This window comes from Nothobranchius furzeri, chromosome 13 (assembly GCF_043380555.1).
Source record: "Nothobranchius furzeri strain GRZ-AD chromosome 13, NfurGRZ-RIMD1, whole genome shotgun sequence".
NCBI lineage: Eukaryota > Metazoa > Chordata > Actinopteri > Cyprinodontiformes > Nothobranchiidae > Nothobranchius > Nothobranchius furzeri.
In genome coordinates, this window is record NC_091753.1 from 7,351,941 (window position 1) to 7,358,752 (window position 6,812).

The 6,812-nt window shown below is 40.9% G+C and overlaps 2 long non-coding RNA genes across 3 annotated transcripts; one reads left to right on the forward strand and one right to left on the reverse strand.

Annotated features, from left to right (window-relative positions):
* The first annotated feature begins 737 nt into the window (after positions 1-737).
* On the forward strand, positions 738-1,348 carry LOC129156204 (uncharacterized). The gene is made up of 2 exons (XR_008560331.2): positions 738-874; positions 1,220-1,348. It is a non-coding gene; the product is annotated as an uncharacterized lncRNA (long non-coding RNA).
* A 324-nt stretch (positions 1,349-1,672) lies between these two features.
* On the reverse strand, positions 1,673-3,310 carry LOC129156203 (uncharacterized). Of its 2 annotated transcripts, none has more exons than XR_008560329.2 (6): positions 3,077-3,310; positions 2,458-2,550; positions 2,162-2,325; positions 2,016-2,087; positions 1,871-1,941; positions 1,673-1,775 (listed from the first exon to the last, which is right to left on the reverse strand). It is a non-coding gene; the product is annotated as an uncharacterized lncRNA (long non-coding RNA). The 2 variants fall into 2 exon arrangements; XR_008560330.2 differs by having other exon boundaries at positions 1,679-1,732.
* Between the last annotated feature and the right edge of the window lie 3,502 nt (positions 3,311-6,812).

Here is a 6,812-nt window from a genome sequence, read left to right on the forward strand (position 1 = left end):
CAAATGGACCCAGAATGATGTGAAATTGTGCTTCGTGCAACATAATTCTGGGTGCCATTTACAAACCAGAAGTGCTAATGACTCCATTCCTTTTTGTGGTTGTAGGGGCTGTTGATTGGAGTACATTAAAACAAACCTGATCTCTCTAGGACATTCAGAAGTCAAGTTATAAGCCCACAAATGTGTAACTGGACTACTACTTTAAATTGACACCAGATCCGGTGACCTTTGGGACATGGTTTGACCCCCTTAGGAAAGTGCTATCATCATGAAACATTCAGATCACTTACAACTCAATAGATTCTACCTTCCTGTAACGTTTCAGCCTGATTGGACCTTGTTTTCACACAAATGAACCCAGAATGATGTGAAATTGTGCTTCGTGCAACATAATTCTGGGTGCCATTTACAAACCATAAGTGCTAATGACTCCATTCCTTTTTGTGGTTGTAGGGGCTGTTGATTGGAGAACAATAAAACAAACTTAACCTCTCTAGGACATTCAGAAGCCAAGTTATAAGCCCACAAAGGTGTAACTGGACTACTTCTTTAAAGTGCATGTCAAGTGTGCCTCAGAGTCTTACCCCACCCACGTATCAATTTTGAAAACTGCAACATTAGTAGGCGTTGCCTGGAGGACCGAGAGGGCGGAGCCGTGGCAGTGACGAAGAGACGGCTAACTAGACGAAGCTAGCTCCCTTCACTCTGAGCAGTCATTAGAAGTGGAGGACGTTTCTCCCCCTCCTTACCCAGACACTCGAGAAGAAAGGGACCAAGTCTATTTGGAGGAGACAACCGGACATGAGCCTTATTGTTTTGAGCTTGTGAGTTGCCTGAAATTACTGGAACCGACCCAACAGACCCATCTCTGAACGTAAGTAGCCGTTAGCCATAGCATTGGATTAGCTGCAGGGTTTGTCTCCATGGCCCTAAAAAGCTAGTATTCAGCATGTTTTAGAGATTTATCTGCATCAACACACCTGGTTTTAATCAGCAACAAACAGCTGAGCTGCTTAACAGCTTATCTAACCTGTTAAAGCAGGAAAATCCACTGAAACGTGCTGGATAGCAGCTCTCCAGGAGATCTGGGCTCAAGCTAGTCTGCTGCATAAAGTTATGAAAATATACCATGAGAAAATTATTCTGTAATGTGTTCAGCCCATTAAAACTGCCCTGATTTCATTATTTATTTACTGATACTAGCTGCTCTTGGTTGCAGGTGATCCTCTGGTGTCTGCAGCTGGTCTCCTGCTGATGTCGTCGGGATCAGGAACTTCCAGAAGAATGTGCCTTTCAATGACTCTTTCCCCCTTATTTGTTATATTAATTAAATAAATCTCAATTTATATATTTCCTGTTTTTGTTCATGTCCATAAATACTTAAACATGCTTGAAATTAAAACGAGCTTTTAACAGTGAGGTGCTAGTTTAGTTAATCACAATAGAGCTAGTTAAACATGCGACAATGTGATAATTCAATTAATGTAATTTATAAATATCCATTAAAATATCAAAACTGGAATCAAAATGAGATATTTGGCAGCACAAAAAACTTGTCAAACACAATATTTATTATAATAATTGTAGGCAGACAGGAGACAGAGCTGATGGAGGTTCTCAGTCATCGAAGGATGGCTGAAGGCTTTCCAGGAACAGGAGATGTGGTGTTGTCTCTTCTCTCTATTCTGCCAGATGAGCTGATAGGTTACAGGTGTGTGAGGACATCCTCATGCTGTCATAACCAGATGACAGGAGTTATCAGGTGATCAGCCAGGCTAATGATGAGATGCAGAAAGAAAACAAATCATGCAGAAAGAAAACAAATCCAGGACAGTGTACAGTAATAAAAATAATATGTGGTGTTGCTTACCTTATGTGCTCTTATAGAGTTATTAACGTGTGCCTGCCTCATGGTGTAGAGTCCATATTTTGCTGAGTGTCCTGCAGTAATGCAGGTTATTAGTTAATTTACTTTTGATAGCAAAAACAAAATATTTAATTTAAAAGTTATTTACCAGGTGAATCAGCTCACACGTCACCACCTGGTGGTGACCACCAAGTGTCACAGGGCCAGAATCAGTAGCCTCCTTCATGATGTAATCACATACTTATTTAATTGTTAATATCTTAAAAATTCAGAAATGTTTTAATTTTTTTTTACCTTGAACAGTTCACTGAGCTTGCACTGTCACTGAGGTGGAAGCTGGAATCAACAGCAGACACCTCACACCGTGGTCTTTTCAGGAGGTGTGGATGCTCTGGGACCTTCTGGAAGATGAATTTCTGTCATGGTCCCTGTGTCACAAGACACTGAGGCTGTGAGCTCTATAAAAACAAAGAAGCAGCACATTTATAAATGTTTAAAAGAGCATAAAATCACTTGTAACAATCTGTAAAACAAATTAAAACTAGAAGGTAATAAAATGTTTACATAGAAGATTATTAAAAATAATTCACCTTTGCTACGGGTAACACCACGTCAGCCTGGACAAGTGCATTCTTGCAGATTACTAAATCAGTCTGACAGCCAGTGTCTTGGGTAGATTTAGCCTGAAAAAAAATAGAAGCACATTGATGTTTATAAAGTCAGATAAAATACAAAAGAAACTGTCCCATATAGGCGCTTTATAACATTCCTAGTGTGTGATGTTATTATAAAGTAAAAGTCAGTCACATATGATGTGGAGACCCTGAAATGCGACCTCCTGAACAGAATTCCTCACGGAACCGGGTCACGCTGTGCTAGATTTCACGCTGTAATGCTGTCTGTCAACTAGTGCTGCGTCAGTTTAGAGTCACTGTTGCTGAATTACCGACTGACACAAAAACAACCCGAATTTTCTCTGAGCCTGACAGTCATGTGGACCGTTTTGTCGGCCAGGGCTTCGAGATATGTTCCGATTCGCCGCTGATTCTAACCTTACATCCCGTTCCACATTTTGTGAACTTGACAAAATAGCCCGAAGGCAGTGCAGACTGATATTAGCTAAATGGAGTGAACCACGTCTCTCAAACTTTGCATTTAGGTAGGAAATTGTCTTTAGAAGATGTTAAAACTTTTATTTAGCTTACTCACCTCAGACTGTAGCCCGTCATGGTGGGGGAGCAGAGTCGGTGGGCTGCATCTAAATCGCGGAAGAGCCACGGTGGGCACAGCCTCCCTCTTGGAACGGAGACGTGCAGAATCGCGGGTAAAATGCTGGTTGCAAACTACAGCACCAGGCGGGAGCTGAATCTTTTCCAGACACGCAACCACTGGCGCCTAATTTCTAAGTCCAGCGGAAAGGAGTGCAACCCGACAGAGCTCCGCAACCATACTACACTACACCATCTCACCATGCTAACACGATATGGAGCACTAAACCCGAACTACTTTCCTAATTACACTAACAGCCAAACAGTAACTAAACTACAATATCCAACAGCCAAGCTAACACTAAATAAGTATGTATAACACTAAAAGCTATGCTAAAGACTAGGATATGCTAATGCTATATGCTAATGCTGAACTACGGCTAGCCTCCTACACTCTCATGCAAATCCAACTCCCAACTCGCCACAAGGCGTGGCCGAGACTCCCGATGCTTTTATAACGTTGACACAGAGCTGCTACGTAGTACTCTACTGGATTACGTAGTATCTTACTCTTTAGCCATTGGCTAAAATTTATTCAAAATGAGTCAAATTCTATGTTTTAAGCTGAAGGTGGAGCTATACTGTGGTATTTAGGCAGAATTTATAATTTTTTAAGAAAATGCACCAAAATGCTAAAATAATGAATACACACATTTAAAACACTATTAGACACTCATTTATACAGTTCATCAGCAAAAAAAAGTTAATTTAGACGTTACTTGCTCTTTAAAGTGACACCAGGCCCTGTGACCTTTGGGACATGGTTTTACCCCCTATAGGAATGAGCGATCATCTTGAAACGTTCAGATCACTTACAACTCAATAGATTCTACCTTCTTGTAGCGTTTCAGCCTGATTGGACCTTGTTTTCACACAAATGGACCCAGAATGATGTGAAATTGTTCTTCCTGCAACATAATTCTGGGTGCCATTTACAAACCTTATTGCTAATGACTCCATTCCTTTTTGTGGTTGTAGGGGCTGTTGATTGGAGTACACTAAAACAAACCTGATCTCTCTAGGACATTCAGAAGCCAAGTTATAAGCCCACAAATGTGTAACTGGACTACTTCTTTAAATTGACACCAGATCCGTTGACCTTTGGGACATGGTTTGACCCCCTTAGGAAAGTGCTATCATCATGAAACGTTCAGATCACTTACAACTCAATAGATTCTACCTTCCTGTAACGTTTCAGCCTGATTGGACCTTGTTTCCACACAAATGAACCCAGAATGATGTGAAATTGTGCTTCGTGCAACATAATTCTGGGTGCCATTTACAAACCATAAGTGCTAATGACTCCATTCCTTTTTGTGGTTGTAGGGGCTGTTGATTGGAGTACACTAAAACAAACCTGATCTCTCTAGGACATTCAGAAGCCAAGTTATAAGCCCACAAATGTGTAACTGGACTACTTCTTTAAATTGACACCAGATCCGGTGACCTTTGGGACATGGTTTGACCCCCTTAGGAAAGTGCTATCATCATAAAACGTTCAGATCACTTGCAACTCAATAGATTCTACCTTCCTGTAACGTTTCAGCCTGATTGGACCTTGTTTTCACACAAATGAACCCAGAATGATGTGAAATTGTGCTTCGTGCAACATAATTCTGGGTGCCATTTACAAACCATAAGTGCTAATATCTCCATTCCTTTTTGTGGTTGTAGGGGCTGTTGATTGGAGTACATTAAAACAAACCTGATCTCTCTAGGTCATTCAGAAGCCAAGTTATAAGCCCACAAATGTGTAACTGGACTGCTTCTTTAAATTCACACCAGATCCGGTGACCTTTGGGACATGGTTTGACCCCCTTAGGAAAGTGCTATCATCATGAAACGTTCAGATAACTTACAACTCAATAGATTCTACCTTCCTGTAACGTTTCAGCCTGATTGGACCTTGTTTTCACACAAATGAACCCAGAATGATGTGAAATTGTGCTTCGTGCAACATAATTCTGGGTGCCATTTACAAACCATAAGTGCTAATGACTCCATTCCTTTTTGTGGTTGTAGGGGCTTTGATTGGAGTACACTAAAACAAACCTAACCTCTCTAGGACATTCAGAAGCCAAGTTATAAGCCCACAAAGGTGTAACTGGACTACTTCTTTAAAGTGACACCAGGCCCGGTGACCTTTGGGAAATGGTTTTACCCCCAATAGGAATGTGCGATCATCATGAAACCTTCAGATCACTTACAACTCAATAGATTCTAGCTTCCAGTAACGTTTCAGCCGTATTGGACCTTGTTTTCACACAAATGAACCCAGAATGATGTGAAATTGTGCTTTGTGCAAAATAATTCTGGGTGCCATTTACAAACCATAAGTGCTAATGACTCCATTCCTTTTTGTGGTTGTAGGGGCTGTTGATTGGAGTATACTAAAACAAACCTGATCTCTCTAGGACATTCAGAAGCCAAGTTATAAGCCCACAAATGTGTAACTGGACTACTTCTTTAGACACCAGATCCGGTGACCTTTGGGACATGGTTTTACCCCCTTAGGGAAGTGCTATCATCATGAAACCTTCAGATCACTTACATTTTAATAGATTCTACCTTCCTGTAATGTTTCAGCCTGATTGGACCTTGTTTTCACACAAATGGACCCAGAATGATGTGAAATTGTGCTTCGTGCAACATAATTCTGGGTGCCATTTACAAACCATAAGTGCTAATGACTCCATTCCTTTTTGTGGTTGTAGGGGCTGTTGATTGGAGTACACTAAAACAAACCTGATCTCTCTAGGACATTCAGAAGCCAAGTTATAAGCCCACAAATGTGTAACTGGACTACTTCTTTAAATTGACACCAGATCCGGTGACCTTTGGGACATGGTTTGACCCCCTTAGGGAAGTGCTATCATCATGAAACGTTCAGATCACTTACAACTCAATAGATTCTACCTTCCTGTAACGTTTCAGCCTGATTGGACCTTGTTTTCACACAAATGAACCCAGAATGATGTGAAATTGTGCTTCGTGCAACATAATTCTGGGTGCCATTTAAAAACCATAAGTGCTAATGACTCCATTCCTTTTTGTGGTTGTAGGGGCTGTTGATTGGAGTACAATAAAACAAACCTGATCGCTCTAGGACATTCAGAAGCCAAGTTATAAGCCCACAAATGTGTAACTGGACTACTTCTTTAAATTGACACCAGATCCGGTGACCTTTGGGACATGGTTTGACCCCCTTAGGGAAGTGCTATCATCATGAAACGTTCAGATCACTTACAACAATAGATTCTACCTTCCAGTAACGTTTCAGCCTGATTGGACCTTGTTTTCACACAAATTAACCCAGAATGATGTGAAATTGTGCTTCGTGCAAAATAATTCTGGGTGCCATTTACAAACCATAAGTGCTAATGACTCCATTCCTTTTTGTGGTTGTAGGGGCTGTTGATTGGAGTACACAAAAAAAACCTAACCTCTCTAGGACATTCAGAAGCCAAGTTATAAGCCCACAAAGGTGTAACTGGACTACTTCTTTAAAGTGACACTTGGCCCGGTGACCTTTGGGACATGGTTTGACCCCCTATAGGAATGTGCGATCATCTTGAAACGTTCAGATCACTTACAACTCAATAGATTCTACCTTCTTGTAGCGTTTCAGCCGGATTGGACCTTGTTTTCACACAAATTGACCCAGAATGATGTGAAAT